Source organism: Numida meleagris, chromosome 1 (genome assembly GCF_002078875.1).
Source record: "Numida meleagris isolate 19003 breed g44 Domestic line chromosome 1, NumMel1.0, whole genome shotgun sequence".
Lineage (NCBI taxonomy): Eukaryota > Metazoa > Chordata > Aves > Galliformes > Numididae > Numida > Numida meleagris.
The window spans coordinates 90,652,632-90,671,010 of record NC_034409.1 but is presented as its reverse complement, the minus strand read 5'-3'; the positions used below and the strand labels follow the sequence as shown (position 1 = coordinate 90,671,010).

Here is an 18,379-nt window from a genome sequence, read left to right as displayed (position 1 = left end):
CACAGAAAAGTCAAAATTCCAAGTACAGCAGTAATGAATATACAGTATAAAAAATACACAATTAGAGCACCTAATTGTAGTGTTTAGTTGAGATGGAGTTAGATTCCTTCATAACAGCCCATATGGTGCCATGTTTTGGATCTGTGACTAAACCAGTTTGATAACATGCCAATATTGTGGCTATTGCTGAGCAGTACTTGCACAGTAGTGAGGTTTTCTGTGTTTTGTAGTGTTTGTTGTTGTTGTTGTTTGTTTATTGGTTGGTCTTTTTCCCCACTCTGTCCTCACAACTAAGTGGGCTGAGGATGTGGAAGAATTTGGAAAGAGACACAGCTGACCCAAAGTGGCCAAAAGGATATTGATCACAACATTCAGCTTCTACCTAGCAGGAAGGTACAGGCTCTGAGCTCTGAGGTAATTCCATTTAACTGCCACATTTGCCATAGCTTCCTTAAAAGCCTCTGAAGTGTTTTAATGAGCAGCTTTATGAAGTAGGAAGATAATCAAATATGTATTTGTAACTAGAGAAAGGATTACAGAAAGTCTGAACAAGAATAATACTCAGTTGCATATATCATTCCAATCAAGCAAGCTTGTAGAGAAACTCATGTGAAGAATTTCATGTTTCAAAAGTTGTGTATGCATGGGCAGTCAGTCAATATAAATTGCAATTTTAACAGAAGAAAGAGCTTTACTATTTTGTTTAGACTAAAGCAGGTTAAATCTTTGTGCACATGTTACTGTTCTATCAAACACAAACTCAAAGACATTCTGGATACTGAGCGCAGGTATGTAACAGGACCTGATGGTTATCAGAGCTATCTAGATTTGCCCAGATTTAGCACCCCCAGTCCATGCTTTCCTCCTCACTGCAACTGTATGGGATCTGCAAGGCCCACCGCGTTCTCCCTGGTTTCAGTCCCTCCCACCCTGCCACCTGAGGAGGGCTGTCCCTGCTTGCACTCACCACAGAAGATATGCTAACGTCCACAACCCTCTGTCTGACCCCCTCTAGCCGGTGGCAGGGGAGACTTATGGATGTACAATGCTTTGTTATCAGAAGTCTGAAATAGTTTATGCATTGCACAGCCTTCTTAACAGGAACAAGAAGTCAGGGGCTGGAGGAGGAATATTTAGTGTTTTTTTTTCCTTTCTTTTTTAATGTATTAATGACTTAGACTGTAAAGAAAATAACTTTCTACTCATAATTATGTAGTTTGGTAGTACTTGTAGATGCTCGGATGAGTTTTCCACGATGAAATTGAGCATTTAAGGTGTGGTTTCATCTCTTTATTGTATATACATGAGCAGATACCACCTCCTTATGGAACCACAGGAACACAGTTCTGTTTTTCCTGGTGTTACTCTTCAGTGCAATACGGACTCAAAGACCATACACAACCATCATGAGCTCAGGGTGCTCAGTATTACATCTTTCTTCTTTAAAAATAACCTACCTACACTTTATCAAAGTAGCTAGACATTATCTTAAAAACAACAGCAAAAAAAAAAACAAACAACAAAAAACCACAAAGCAGTAAAGACAGGAAAATGATAGAGTTCTTGCAACATTGTTTCTGAAACATGAATATCAGCATTAGGCACTGCAGTGCTTTCATTTTCAAATAGTCAGTGCTACCTATCTGTACAAGACCATAAACTTTTAAACTCAGAAGGAAAATGTTTTTTGCCCGCTAATCACAGATTAGCACTTATACTGCAAGTATAATGGGGTAAATTCCCCTCTGCACAGTAAGAGATACAGGGTCAAAGCAACATGAGTCTCCTCTGCCCTCCCTTATCTCCTTCTGGCTAGTTTGAGGAAAGAGCATTTCCTTCAGCGCTAACTTAAGAAGTCACACAAACTGTAACTTCAAGCATTAGGCAGTTGGAAGCTAACTAGTGCTGTTTGAAGTTCAAATGTAAGCTTCTGCACTGGTGGGATACCAGGCCAATTAAGTGATCAAACAGCTGACTTTAAAATCTTCCAGAGCAGACTAATGGGATGAAAATGGCAATTGCTTTCTTAGTAGCTCACAGGTAGGTATATAAGCTGCTGTCAGAGTAAGCAACACTGCACATCACGCAGGAAATTCCTTGTGTTCCTGTGATGATGTTTAGTTTTAAGCACCAGAAATCATACTTGGAGTGATTTGGCTTCTGAGCATCCAAAACTCACTTTAAGTACTGGAGAGGACACAGAGTCAGTGAGTTTGTCAGAAACAGCAACACAAAAAATGTGTTTGATTTATCAGGCATAAAAACAGAAGCACCAGAAACCACTGGCTACAAAGCTGAGCAATAACAGCACAATATAACAGAAGTACTTCAGATGTTGCATCACGGAATTAAAACAAAAGAGCATGCATCCATCTGTTTGCTTCTAGGTCTGCAGCTCAAGCTAAGATGAGATGAGATGATGGTGGGAATGAAGCATGTGGGCAGGACAATATGCCTTTGTTTCGTAGCTGCCTGCCTTGCCCCTCAGAAAACTTTTGAAGGAGCTTTCATAGCCCTGTTTGGAACACGCTGCCGTATATCTGGTTAGCACAGAAGCGCTGCAAGCCATTCAAGGCAGAAAGTGATTACCAACATACACAAATTCTGTCTGGGACAGATATTTTCTTTTCATGTGACAGGCTATATGAATAGAAAGTCTCAAACTGTGACATATTAGTGAAGCTGGTATTATCTTGTAAATTTTCAACAGTAGAAAAAAGCTAAAGAACTTGTAGAATGTTTCTGTGCCTTTAACCATGAAAGAAAGAGGGAAAAGGAGAGAGAAAATCTGACACTTCCCATGCAGCAGAATAAAAATAACAGGAGAAATATCTACAGAATACCTATTTAAAGAGTTTTTAAAAGCTTGTCTTTCATCATGTTAAGTGCAGCAGTCACCAAGGTATTATCCTCTTCATTTCCCTACAATGTTACTGTGTTATACATTCCAATGAGCAGGCATGTTTTAAAACTTTACTCAGCATATGTCAAAGAAAAAAAAGATATTGAGGTAAAATACTGAGAGGCATTAAGACTTTTGTAGGCAGTAGACAAATTTCAGTTCTCTTGACTTTATTGCTTAACACTTGTAGTTGCAACAAGTACACTCACTAGCAAAGCCAGGGCATAAGCATTGCACATAGTCACTGCAGAAGGAGAGTATTTGTCTATCACACTATTCTACCTTTAAGATTGCAAAAGCGCAAAGGTCAGAACGAAAGCAGGTTCAAGACCAATTTCACCCTGCAACAGTGCTGTCTTATCAGGAAACTAAGTATTAAACTAAAAATATTTGAATGTTGAGAGAATGCCAGCATACATCAAAAACATGCTTAAAGAAACCAAGACACTTGAAATGCAGTGTGCAGTGAAGGTAACAGTAATTAATAGGGAAGTATGGGAAAGTGTGGGACCTGAGCATGATATAAATGATAAATGATATTGTCCTGGTTTCAGCTGGAACTCAGTTGAATTTTCTCCTTCACAGTGGCTGGTATGATGCTATGTTCTGGATTTAGGAGAAAAACTACGTTGACAAAACACTGATGTTTTAGTTGTTGCTGAGCAATGCTGTACAGAGCCAAGGGCCTTTCACTTTCTCATACTGGCCTGCCAGTGAAGGTGCTGGTGGGGCACAAGGAGCAGGGGGACAGAACCAGGACAGATGATCTAAACTGGCCAAAGAGATATTCCATGCCATATGGCATCATGCAAAAAAGTCTTGAAAAACTGTGGGGAGTTGGTCGGGGGGGGCGGTAACCATGAGGATTGGCTGGGCATCAACGGGTTACGAGCAACTGAAGTTGTTTTGTTTTGTGCATATATTATTATTACGATTATTTTTTTTCCTCATCCTTTCTGTCTTAATAGCTTTTATCTCAAACCACTAGTTTTTTGTGGTTCCCCCCCCCCCCCAGTTCTCTCCTCCATCCAGTGGGATGGGGGAAGTGAGTGAACGACTGTGGTGCTTAGCTACTTGCCAGGTTAAACTGCAACACTACTTCAAAGAGCACTGCATAAATTTAAAGCATATAAGTTCAAAGCTTGTCTCCATTTAGCTGCAGATACTGCAGAGTTCCTGCTCAAAAGGCTTCTTTTGTTATAATGTCTGCTCCATCCCTGAGCAGTCTCATTCTGTACATTGGCTCATTCATCCAAAAAAAGCAATAAAATTTCAGAAACTCCATTTATCCCAGTGTCAAGTCATCTCTGTGAATGAATAAAGCTAGCTGTTAGCAACCAAAGGCTTTCATTGAGTGAGCAGATACTCTTAATTAGGGAGGACATGCACCTTGTCAGCAAGGTTCACCAGCATTTGCTGGTAAGGGAGGAATGACACTATTTAGAAACTGTAGGCTGTGGCTAACGCAATGGTGAAAAGCATAGGTTTACTAAAGCACAGATTCTGTCTTGGTGGAAGGAACAATGTGTGACCTCACCACTAAAAATTATCATAGTGTATGAGCATAGCGAATATCAGGAAGTGTGGTATTTAATGAGCAAAATGAAGAACAAAATGATCACTGTAAGAGATGTGAGAAGAAGTTTAGGAAGACTAGTCTGAAATAAATGAGAATTAAGATGTTATCACAGTAACAGAAAATAGAGGGAGGGAATTATTTTATAAAGTTTTTGTGTAGTGTTGAAATCCAGGAAGCAGACTTTCCCCTTTTTTAGCATCTTTAAGTCTCTGTAGAATACAAAATCCCATGCCAAATATATTACTACTCTAAGCCAGCATAGTAGTTTCTATGTTCTAGAGTTAATCACACTATTTTCAGCACTGCATGTTTTCACTGAAGTTTGCTCTATTTTCCAACAAGCAATGAAAGCCATATGGCTACTTCAGATGTGAGAAAAGCAAATGTAAAAAGAAAAAAAGACCTTTTTAATGGAAAGAATAATTTCTTGAAACAATAATTTCTTGAAACCCCAGAAATTTCTTTGATTCTAATTGAAAGAAAACTGAGGTTTCTTTATGTGGAAAACTTATGACTAAAAAGTAATTCCACAATTAGTTTTCACAATGTTTCCTGTCTTACTGGTCACACAGGATATTACAGATACCAATCAGATGTTCAACTCTTCCAAAGTTTCTAGAGGAATCAGAATTCTCACATTGATGCCATCTACACCCTGCTTACAATTTGGCCAAAAGCCATTTTGAATTTCAAAGGTTCCCCCACCAAACCTCCACCTTCACAACATGATCATTACCTAATGAAGTGAAAGAAAATGGAAAAATATTTCCATTCATAGTATTTTATATGTGAGAAATGTTAAGAAAACATCAGGGCAGAGGAAATGTTAAAGAAGCTTCATTGACTTGCAAGTCTTCAGACTGCAATTCGGGAGCTCGTCAGCTGAAATAGACTGAATGGGATCAGAACTGAAATGCAACCGTGAGATGGCTGTGACCAGACCTAAGAAAGGCGTGTCTCAGAAATATATCAGGCAATCAGAAGGACTGATTACCATATTTTTAAGCACTTACAGGATTTCATCTTTATCATTATGCTCATTAGTCACTGATGTTAAGATTGAATTAATCCAGAACAGTCAGGCACACACGAAACACTTCGTTTTCTCTTCCTCTGTTGTTAGAACAAGTGAATTCAAGAGCCAAGTTACAAAAACAGTTGCCATATATACATGCATGTAAATACATTTCTAAATTAATTATATCAAGTGTAGGAGAAGTTTCTAAGCAAAGTTTCACCTCTAGTCTAGAGAGAATTGTTCTGTCATTTTAGTTGTGCAGCCTCTAAATAGTTCAGATGGTTCATTTTGCATTGGAAGACGTGTTTAGCTGTGCAAAAAAATATAGATCACATATGGAGAGCAAGGCATAAGCTATACTGGAACAGAATACCTGCTTTCAAATTCAACATAAATCACCTGAGATTCTGTTATTACTCAGTCCTTAAACAAGACTTTATGACCACTGATCTAACATGGTTCAGGAGTAGGCACTCATCTGAGACTTGCAGATGTGGTAATGAAAAAAAAACAACCACTCTGCCTGATTTCTATTTTGCAGTCATTGCGTATTTTTAAATTATTATCTTTCTTGCCATCTGAAGAGAAAATAAGTGCTCCTAGAGAACAACAACCACCACCACCATTCTTGTGTCAGTATCAGTACAACTGTGGAAGAACTGCCTTTTGCTCTTAAGTCACCAAGTGCTACGGAAGACTGCAGTGTGCTGAATGCGCACAGAAGATTCAGGGGACAGGAAGAAAAAAATCAGGATGTCTCACTGCCCCTTCTCCCCACTCCCGGACTTTCCTCCAGCATGGAGTTCCAGCATTAAAGCCAGAAAGTAAGGCAAGGAGATCAAAGCAGGATTTAAGCTAGATCCATGTACCTTCCGAAGGGTCCGAGGGCAGGTGGCACCTAGGCTCACTCCAGGTCATCATGCTCCAGTGGAGTGCTCTCCAGCTCCATGACACTTTCACAGGGCTGTAGCTAAGCTGTGTCAAAGCTGCTACTCCATACAAGCAGATGGTAGGATCAGTGGAGAAGCAACGTCATCCTTCCTACTTTTTACCATTGAGGGTCTCGGTAGCACTACTATTTTCATCAACCCTACATTCATCCCATCAAGTATCATACCAAATTAACAGATTTTCCGGACTGCGCACGGTGATGAACAACCAAAGTGCAACACACATATTAAAGATGCACGCTTTACAGTCCATTCCATGCTAAGGATTAACACTAATACTCATTAGAGGAATCACCAGAAAAGAAAGGCCTGGTGAAACACACTTAGTATCAGCAGAGGTGAACAAGCACCAGCACTGCAGCTAGATAAAAGTTCACCATCAGTCTCAAACAGGTGTTACAAATACTTGGTGTCACTAATTCTTATTGCTGCAAATTCTTAGCATTCACTGTAGTTCTAAGAAAATCACACAATTCAGCATTTTTCTTCTGCCTCTCTCTCCACAGGTGGAAAAACCCATTTAACCCAGTGCATTCTAGAGAATGAAGTGGCAAGCCGTGCAGGTTTTGGGTGGTGAATCAGAAGAGCGAATAAGCTGAAAGCTGCCATCTCAAATTGAAAACCTCAGATTTGCTGTCATTAAAAACCCAGAGAAAGATAAAAGAAGGCTTTGTCTTCATGGCATTTCACCTCCTTTAAGCAACTGGCTCCTTTCCTGAGACATTTGCACCTTTTTTGGAAACTTTGCCCTGCACTTACTTACTGTAAGTAAATGGACTCAGTTAAAACCATGGAGAAAATATGGAATAGAGCAGGGTAAGGGCCAAAATGAAGGCCACATCTGGATTCCTTCCACAGGGTGTCCAAAAGCTACTTACATATTTATAGACACTCAGAAATTTTCTAATCCTGACTCCAAATATTTTTGCTATAGAAATAACTTTCTCTAGAAATCTGACAGGGTAGAACAGGTTATCAGTAAGTCTATGAATACTGCTGCTGCTGCGCATGACCTTCATCTTACTTTTATTCTTAGATCACCACTGTTGTAATAACCCTATTAGCATTCTTTGCAAACTCTGCTAACGGCTCTGTTAGTGCCTGTGTACACTTTTCAGTATTGCTCTTACCAAAAATAGTTGAAATCTCAGGCATCACTATAATCAACGTTCATCTTAGAAGACAGGATGTTTTGTCAATACCTTTGTGGTATATTCTTGCCAGCCTTGAAATCCAACTCTGCCAAGTAAAATCTGTCATTTAAAAGGCTACATGATGCTTCACAGAGGGGGCTTGGCAAGGTTTGCCTTCTGTTTCACAGATAGATTCCAAAGCTCCTGAAATTTGTTAAGATTCACAACTGATACACTGACCACTCAAAGGAGGCACCAGATGAGGTGCAAAGATCAGATTTAAAATCTATTTAAAGAAAGTTTGCTGATGCTAGATCAAGGATTTCGATTTTGCATGATGTGTTCAGAATATATTCAGGGTGGGTCTGCAAAGCCCAACTTTACAAAACAGTAAGTGTCTAAAGAATGGTACTGAAATAGGTAAAAAGCTGGAAGGAGTATGCTAGCGTATATATGACAAAAATAAAATTACTTTTCTATTGTTTTATGTCTGTGATGATTTTGAAGACAGACACAGCATCAGCAAGCAGGAGAACAGATCAAAAAGGAGACAAAATTGAAGATAGACTTACTCCACATTTTAATACTTTCTCCCTCATTAATCAAGAAAGGATGTCTGGAACTTAGAGAAAGTAGAACAGCAAGTGGCTCTGCAGGGACAAATGGGACAGACAGATACCTCTGGCAACTGGCCCAAAGCAGAGTTCTGGAGCCCTGTCGTCCCCACTCCCATTCATTTCATTGTGAGAGCTGCAAGATTCTAGGGCTGCTTCCTGGTAAGGAGACATACAGAAAATGCTGTGCCTTCTATGGAAAGATATCTGCTGCTAAAATCATGGGCAAGACAACAGTTCAGAGGCCTATGGAATTACCATCCAGACATCACAGCCTCAGTAAATGTCCTGATGACTCATGACGTGTAAAAAATTCTTTAGTTTCAGATTATTCAGGCTGGATATTAGGAAAAGCTTCTTCTTGGAAAGAGCAGTGAGGCACTGGCACAGGCTGCCCAGGGTGGTGGTGGAGTCTCCGTCCCTGGAGGTGTTCAAGAACCGTGTGGATGTGGCACTAAAGGATGTGGTTAGGGGGCATGGTGGGGATGAGTTGTTGGTTGGACTGGGCGATCTTAGAGGTCTTTTCCAATCTCAACAATTCTACAAGTCTTCCTTTGGCACATTTAACCCTGTACTCTTGTAAATACATGCAATAAACCCTAAGAAAAATCACAGTTGCTATTTCTGATCAAGATGTGTGAAAGTCACTTAATATTTTCAAATGAAGATAAAAGCTTTAAAAAAGCAGTTCACAGAACATAGAGTGAGAACATTTTCACTGCACAAATTCTTTTATTTACCAGAGATTTCTGAACATAAAGAGTCAAAGTACAGTTTTTACTGATTATCCCTTGTGCAGTGAACTAAATTGATGGCCTCTTCTTCAAACATCACTGTTTTGGCTCTGAATACTAAGTAATTCCTGTAAGCAATACAAAAATCCCTTCTGAGGCAGAAAGATTTTGGAATAAATTACTTCATTTAGTTCTGAATATTGTCTATGTAGCCATGCAAAATCAAGACAGAGATATTTACAGGTATCAAATCAGGTTGCTGTCATAATGTACTTTGACTAAAATGCCAGCAAGCTATTCTAGGACATTCATACAGTGATAACCAAAAACTACTCTCTCAAATAAAATAATAATAAAATGAACAAAATTTAAGATACTAGTGAGCCCACAACAGAGCTGTTTTGCAAGCAGTCTGACAAGTCCTCCAGTACAATTGCCTGCAGGATGTCAACTAATGAAGTTTGGTTCTAGAATTATAAACACTTTGCAGATGGCTGAGTACAGCATGAATCAAGGCCATGCTACCAGCTGAAACCTCTGGGCCACATTAATTTGTTTGCCATTTGCATTTGCTCCATGCTTAAGGTATAAAGCTTAGATTGTCCCTTCTCTACATGAATGCTCTGACCCTCTAAGATGAAATAACTTAGCAATTTTCAGGACTGCATTAACTGATGATTAGTTGGGTGCTAAGTCAATTAAGCATGCCTCATTTTCATTACCAGATATGGCTAAGTGCTCCATTTATTCATTAAGCAGGCTGCCAAGGTCATTATAGGTATTCTGAATGTAGTCTTCCATAGTGGGATATTAACAATCTTGTGTCTTTGTTTAGTGATTATCCATTTCATACACATACTCTTGTTAAAAAAAAAAAGGACTAACGTAAAGCTCAAAGAGAATGACAGCGTTTACATACCATAGTTTTCTTTGAGTGGACAATTATTTTCATATTTTAGAACTCTACATAATTTTTATTACTTTGAATATTAAAATATTACTGGGTTTTAACTTAGTCATATTTTTTCAGGTTTTTCAAAGATCAGAACTAACTAGTCTTCACGTTAATCAATTCCAACTATGCTGCATGCTGCAGAGATAACAAACACTGTCACTGTGCAGAGATCAAGCCAGCCACCCCACAACATATCTAGTGGTACATGGGGCACCCATCCAAGACATGGGTTGCACAAAGGAAGCCTGGAACTGAGGCCCTCCGCATCTGAAGAACTTGTTTTTGCTTTGGATACAGTTCTTCTGAAAACCACAAAGTCAAAACATTTCACTACATCAAAAAAGCTTTTCAACATCTCTGAACTTATTAAAATAAGTTGGTCAACACTTCTTCCCCCTAGATATGAATCCAGATGAGACTGTCAATAAAATTGTGCAGATATAAAACCAAAAGGAAACCTTAATCTCTACCCTGAGCCTCCTAAAACACAACTCAAGATGTTCAATCTTGGATTTCTGTTCTTAGTTCATAGCAAAGTCTCTCTTCAAGGCCTAGCTTTGAAGCTTCCTAGAACAGCGACTGAAACATGATCACAGAGCTATGGTAATTTTACCAAACTTCAAAACATCTGACAGAAAATTCGTTAACTGAAAAAGGAATCAGGATTTCTGCCACAGGGAACCCCTATATCTATGAAGCAATTCAGAAGCAGGTAACAGCAGAACCATCGTGTAGCTACTTCAGAGACTGATGTAAGGATCCTGCCCTTCTCTGTCCACTTTCTCCATCCCAAAGTCTCTGCATACAAATATGTATTTATATGTATGGTGAAAACACTGAGAGGAAATGTTTTGGAAGACAAATCAACATCTGTCAACAAGATCCTCTTTAATGACTCTGCCTCTTCAATATTTGTATATCAATAAAATTAAGGAGTTCACATACTTCTGAGTCAGTGGTTACCAGTGATCTCATGGAGTCTTCAGCTAAAGATTTTGATATTTGATGAACTGATCTTGGAGGAAAAATTGTGATCACTTCTCCAGCTATTCAACAGAATGTTAAATAAATAACAGAATAAAGCCTATACCAGGATTGAAAATCACTCAGACATAAATCCAAGTTATTTGCACAGCCACAAGTAAGTTATAACATGATAATTTTCAGAGAAGACTTATACTTCAAAAATACTCTCAACTTGATATTTCAGTTAGAGGAATTACCGAGACAGAAATAGATTATTGATTCAAAATCTTTTCTGCACTTACATTATTTTTTATTTCCTGAACTATTTCATACAGTTGTGTATGGGGATGGTATTGAACCAGAATTTTAGATCACTAGAGCTTACAGTTTTACGCTGCAAGCTAGTACAACATGGGAAGGGTGGAGACAGGGATGAAAGGTTGGTTGAAAGAGAGGAGAACAAAGACAAAACATCTTGTTTGAACAGTTCATAAATTATGTCACTATCCCGAATTTTCCCAAGAAAGGAAAGATGTCAGAGCTTGCATTGTTTTACCAGCTCACTCCGTTTATTCATTCTCAGGTCAAGTATAGAGACAGCTTGACATCAGATATACTCCAGGAGGGAGAAGCCAGTTGACAAAAAGTCATAGTTTCATCTGTCTCTACTGCTTCTCAGCTGCCCTTGTCAGTGTTTTATCTGGCTGCAGTCACAGCTGTTAGATTTTTGCGATTTATAGATATGGCATCTCATGAATTTCTGAGATAAAGTGAAATCTGTGATTTCTGTAATTCCTTGTATTTTCTTATGCTGTGATTAAGACAAATCTCTCTTCTATGAGAAAACACCAGGAGAAAAAAAAAAGGTGGCAAATTTGGACATACTAAGGTCAGATGCATGTAGATATAAGGTTCAAATTCACACTAACACTGGGCTGAGCTAGGAATCTACATTCAATGAATCACCAAGAGAGTGTTTCAGGACACCCCAGTATAGCTCTCTACTGACCAGACAGGGATCTATAGCTTTTCATTCCAAGCTTCTAATCTAGTTAAAGGTGGTCTCTGAGGTATTCATGTTATTCAAATGATAAAATAAGGTTATTTCCATTTGTCTGCTGTTCACCTAGCAAGCTTGGAGAATAAAATTCAGCCCTGTCATGAACAGAATGAATGTTAATTGAGGTCGGTAAAACATTAATTTTATTACCGCAAGGCTGCCTTCCATTACACAAGCACGAGGACATCATGCCACTGAACTCAAAAAATCCTTGTCTCCTGTCTTCTACTTAGATGCTTTGTCATACACCTCTCTCAATGCTCAGCAGCATTACTCCTTTGATTTTTCCAAACTTGTGAAAAGGGGACTGTTTAAGGCCTAAGACCTGAGGTAAATAACTTGGGAAGTTCTTTGCACGGTATGTACACCCTAAATGCCAAACCCACACAGTTATTTTCTGACTATTGACATAAATAATGGGAACAGCAACTTCCAACCAAGGCCATGGTTCTACTTCACCTATCAACTCCTGTGCCATTGGCATTTACTTCTTTCAGGCATATTTCATCAAAGGTACACCTTGACATCACAGAAGAGAGAAAAAAAAACAGTGCAATACTTTCAACTTCTCACAACAGTTGTGGCATTTCATCCCGATGTTTTGCCCTCATTGAAACATATACCAGAAAATGCAAAATAAAATGAACAGCAATCCCCTAAAATGAAACACAAAAAGCTGAACACTTAGGCCTAAACCTCGGGATTCAAAACAGAAGGGAAGATGCATCATTTTACCAGATGCTAGTTCAGCTAAGTGACAATAGGTATAACCTAAAACTCAATCTGTATAACTTTACCACACGATAGATTGGAGCAGTAGGTTTGATCATGCTGCCTGTCTACCTTAGTATAAGACTCCTGGCTGTAAAGGGCTCTAATCTGCCAGATAGAAGAAAATCTTCAAAAGATTAAAAATGAAAGCAACAACTTTACATTACAGTGAAGTTGTTTACTTTAAAGAGATAATTAAATAGCAAGGGACACTCTAACAACTTTAATCCAATATGAGACCTCCTGTAGAAGCTCTGAGCTTCTTGCAGGAGTCACCTGTCCAAGTCTCTACAGTTTGTTTAATGGAGGAAGACAATCATGCTATTTGTTTTAAATATCTGCACTTAAAGAGAAATATGAAAAAGGCTAAGAACTTCAACATTGAAAAAAAAAAAGGCCCAACGCTTATATCCTCAACATTTGCTTTCAATTAAGAACTCAGACTTCTCCCACAAAGTCATGCTATCACCGTTTCTTGGCACTACTCATCATAGCATCCATACACAGCAATATTATTTCTCTTCTCCACAGTCTTCTTCAAACACACATATTACTCTATCAAGATTTCACAGACAAAAGGCAGATTTTCCTTCCAAAAAGCTACCTGTAAAATGTTACAACAGCTATTCATATTTTCAAATGTTCAAAAATTAAAAGACACTGTCATGAACATAGGAGGAAGCCAGGCTTTTTGCTTAGTGTATCTCAGGTAGCGCCTGCATCCTCACCTCTCAGGACCACCAAAAGGGCAGCCCTCTCTTACCAAAGATGAAGAAGTCCCATATTATTTAATATTTCCCCCCAGTGGAACATGCACATTTAACCCTACAGGAACATTATGTACTTGTCTCTAACTTGAGACAATCCAGCACCAAAATTCTTTGAGTTGCAATTTAAAATCACAAACTAAGTAATCAAAACCAATCAGAACATCTTTGTCCATGTCTACTGGGCACACATAATCAAACTGTCAAGAGCAGCTGGCATTTTTGGCTCTGTGAGAAGGAAGGCATATTCTCTCAATGAGTTGCTTTTTGCACACAAACCGCCTCCCCCTTCAGTCAGTTCTTTGTAAAAATACCAGGTACATCCCTTACTGTCTGCCTTTCTGCTACTTTACTACATTATTTCAGGTAAAATTCAATTTGCATTTCATCAAAAAATCACTGAAAAGAAGCCACCTGACTTTACCCATACTTAGTACTTCCATATGAAGTACTAGCACTAGGAACAGACCACAAGGCAAACAATATCAAATCCTATGGAGGGGGAAAAAAAAGCAAATAATTCAGAGGTGGCTGTTTTTAGCAGTACGGTAGCACTGACAAAACTACAGATCTGAACTGATCTTGAGATGCCAAAAGAGCGCTAATATGCTCCTATTATCTACTGCTGGCATGATTCAATAACAGCCTAAAAGTGGGGGAGGAAAGCAGGGAGAAAAGGGAGAGACAGCAAAATGAAGTGTTATGTAAGGACAAAGCATTATTAAGCCAGATACAGGTGGGAATACAGCTTCAGCATTCCTGGCTCCCAGCCCAGCCCACTAAAGCATGCTGTTTCTAAAGGACAGACTCCTGGCAGATTTAAAGTCCGCAAGTACATGATGTTAAGCAAGAAGCACCTTGATTTAGCATCTGCCTCAAGCACAAGCTTTCCCCAAGACTCACTGGGCAAGACACTGCCAGCCAGCATTTTGGAAAACTTAGCAATTTGTGGTTTCTTGATAGTTTGAGAAATTAAACCAAAGCCTCAGACCTCTGCTGAAACTCCAATGATGCACATTGTCTGTGAAGCAGGAGAACAAATTGATGTGGAAATGGGAATATGGAATAAATTTATTTCCCCAATTTTCTCCTCTGACACAAGAAAGGAATTCCACTAACTACAGTTAGTAAGGCCACCATCCCCAGTCTATAAAGAAAGGAAATACCTTTCTCTACACAATGAGTTTGGAGAAACCTGCAGATACATAAGCAGCAATTTGCTTTCAGCTGTTAATTTTCTGGATGGTCCACTGACAATCTGCAGCCATAGTCACATTCACCTTTAGGGATACAATATGGGAGGGTTGTTTTCATAGATGAACATAACCACCTGTAGACCTTGTTTGAGACTTTCCCTTTCCCATTGGAGACAGGCAATCCTAAATGTTGTTTGAAACAGTAATTATTTTTTTCTTCCTCCTTTATGTAGGAGAGAATCAGCATACTCAGATGGACAAGACAGTCTCCATCCAGCAAGGTTCTTTTTAAAAGAAACTGAATACACAAAGAAAAAGCACTATTTTTCCCCTGAAAGGTACAGGAGGTCAGTTCAACAATTTGCATTAACGTATCAAGTAGAAAACCAGTGAAACAAACAAACTCTCTCTCTTCTTGGCAGAGCAAGCACTAGAAACTGTAAGCACTTAGGTTTCAAATCCACATATAGTTTCAAAGATACACAACATCAGCAAATCTTTAAGCTACAAATCTAAAACAAGACAAAAACCACATACAGAGAGAAGGAAGTAACAGGAAACAATTTCTTACTTATTTCTCTACTCTGTAAACAGGACACAAACCAAGCTGTTCTGTTCCCAGCCTGAGCGAAGGCCTCAAGACAGGTGTGCCTACATCTCCTTGCAGAGAGTTCTCCAAAGAAAAAGAAAAACTTTCAAACACAAAAGTTATCTTTTTTTTTTCTTTTTGGGGGGAAGGAAAAATAATAAAATCTAGATTTCTTTTCAGTATAGAATCCACATAGATTTCTTTTCAGCACAGAATCCATGTCAGACAGAAGAGAATGTTTCTTCACAGCTTTTCCTGTCTACTGCATACTCACAAGCTAGTCCACACTTCTACCCTCAATTTCTGTTCCCTCAGACAATTTTTGATCCCTGCCCTTTCTCCTCTCTCAAGAAGTCTCAGTTGCTCCGAGGCTCTATTAGCTCACTTCTCCAACCCTGTGCCTGACCCAGGCAACCCCACAATGCTATAAAAGTCCTTCTCTCCTAGAGATCCTCACCCAGCTTTCAGCTCTCACTGGAAGGGCCCTCCTCCCAGCGCTGAAAGAAAGACAACAAAATGAAAATTAAACCAACTGTGTAGCCTCTCTGACTATATGAAATGCCAGCAAAATTTTGCAGCAAAACATTGCTATAATCTCATTGTGGAAGCCAGCCTTACAAATGATCCTTGGAGTGAAAAACTACCATCTTGTCAGCATTATCTGAAGACCTCAGGAATGCATCGTTCAAATGGATGCAACATTAGAAAAACAGAAAATAGGCTATCTCATTTAGCTCCATGCCTCTTTGCTCAGCTCATCCTGAGCCAGCTGCAGGCCTGAGTACATGTTCTTTATACACAGACAAAACACCCACTGAAGTTGCTACTGAAAGGTTCAGAGATAGAAAATCATTTCTCCCAAGAAAAACAGCATTCTTCCCAGGTGTCAGGAAGCACACTAGTTCCTTTCTAGTCCAACACTGTCACGCTGCAAATTTAGTTATTTTCAGCATCCATCTAGAAGAATAAATGGTCACATTCAATCAGATAAACTACTTTGGTGATGAGAAGAATAAAGTAACACTACTTGGACGCAGGCAGATAGTTACCTCCTAATTCTGTGTTACAGAAACAATGAAACACTGAAATTGAGATAGATTTTGTCTAAAATTATGAGGATACTTCAGTCTAAGAATGTGCAACATTAAGATATTTGCAGTTTCCAAAAGGCCATTTCCTTATGTCAAGTTTTATTTTTGTCTCAGACATAACAACACGTTGTAATTGTCCAGTCTTGTTATTGGGGGGAAGATTCACTCCTACAGAAGAAATAAAACCAGATGAAGTGAAATCATTGAGTCAAGGAAAGAAAAATGGGCAATAACCCCATGCTCCTGTCCTGTGGATCCCAGCAGCACAGCTTGCAAGACAAGTCGAGGGGCTTCCAACTCAAACACCATCCCACCACTAAAGGGAAACAACCAAGCGCTTTATGGACACAGTTTGGAACAAAAGCAAGTTTAATTCAGGCTTTTAAAAATTCACTCACACATCCTGACTCTTTGGCATTTTACAACCAGCCTGTTCTGTAAAATCTTCCTCCACCCCTAGTTTGCAGTTCCAGGATACCTCAGCAATAAGGTACATGTTGCATTATGAGATAATTCCAGTGAATAAAGAAGGACAGTAAAGAACAAAGCAAGGACAATAAGTTAAATATGTTCTGAAAACTCCTTAAATATACCTATGACTAAAGTCTCCCACTTGGTTCAATCCTGATTTTTTGCTTCAGTATTCATCTTTTCAGTGATGTATCACCCTAAGGAAATCACAGATCAGATACAACATGTCCTTTAAATGATACTGAATCTAGAAATGTGAACACAATCTGAACCACTTAAACACAGATATTCTAATATGATAATTTTTACTTTGCAGAAGAAATCTCTTCGTAAGCTTGTTCTCCAAACTGAGAGCACCCTCTTCAAACATTTTCTTGTGGGGATAAAAGGAGAAGATCATTTTCAAATGCTCTTCCCTCACTTTTCCTCACAATACTACACAAATTTCTTAAACTTCTTATATGAAGATATTTTCTATCCTTCTTGCCGAAAAATTTCCCTTGGCAATGAAATTCTCATATTGACGTCAGCTGAGATAAACTCATCCTTAGAGCAGTCCTATATGAATTTTAAACTAAAATATTTCAGATCAGCCTTCACAGCAGTAGTTGGTTAGCAATTTTCATCCAGAGAAGATGAATTTCTTTACCAAATATCCTGCTGCTCTTAAAACATGTAAAAAAAAAAAGCTGAGGACTGATGTATACAAAAGATACACACACCTGCCAGGAGATGTAGTGATGTCGTACACACAGAAGCCAACGTAGCCCAGAAAGAAGATGGAGAAACTACTTCATGAAAACTCTAGCAAAACTGAAGATGCAGAGTGCAACTCCCCATGAATATAAAACCATTGACTTGACAGAACTAAAGTGTTCCCTCTTAGTTCTTTGATGTCAGCCCAACAGATTCTCACTGAAATTCAAAGAAAACACTCTCTGCCATGAAGATAGCTTTTCAATGTATCTAGAAGAGTCTTGATGAAAAGCATATCTTAATCTGATCCAGAAAAAAAAAAGTAAAATAAACTGAAAATAAATTTAAAAAAAATCCAAAGTTTCCTGTAAAGGAGCATACATGGTACTGAAAAGCATTGCTCTGAACTATTCACTGACATATCATTTAGCAGACATGACTTCTGGTATTTCTATTTTCCATGAGTCAAAAGAGCATTTCTCTGGCTCTAAAAGTGTGAAATGGCAGCTGAGAGGAAATAGTGTTTTTACCGAATCAGTGACATTTCCCTCTCTTCCTAGTGTATCAGCGTAATCTGAACTGATGTTTTCTGAAATATCAACTATATACTTCTGTATTAGTTGAATGTCTTGGGCTTTAACTCAAAGTGTGAAATAAAACATGCTAGTAAGGCAGTAAGTACAGTAAGGAAGGTACACTCAGCATATAAGATCTGCATAGGAAATTACTGTGTACAAATATGTATTTTAAAAAAATCCTAGTGAGTAGAGTAATACAGACTCTCCCATCTTCCCTGACTGAACTCATATCCAACTGCTAGAAAATATGACAACTACAACAATTTAAGGCCAGAATATGTATATCTGCTGTCATGCTTATGCTCTGGA

General features: G+C 38.7%; 1 long non-coding RNA gene across 2 annotated transcripts in view; it reads left to right on the top strand.

The window, feature by feature from the left end:
* Positions 1-11,076, top strand: part of LOC110401524 — a 33,975-nt gene extending 22,899 nt beyond the window's left edge. The window contains exons 5-6 of one of the 2 annotated variants that reach the window (XR_002440411.1): positions 6,956-7,213; positions 9,961-11,076. This is a non-coding gene — a long non-coding RNA (uncharacterized LOC110401524). Of the gene's footprint in view, positions 1-6,955; positions 8,476-9,960 lie in introns of both variants that reach the window. The other variant, XR_002440409.1, reaches the window with a different exon arrangement.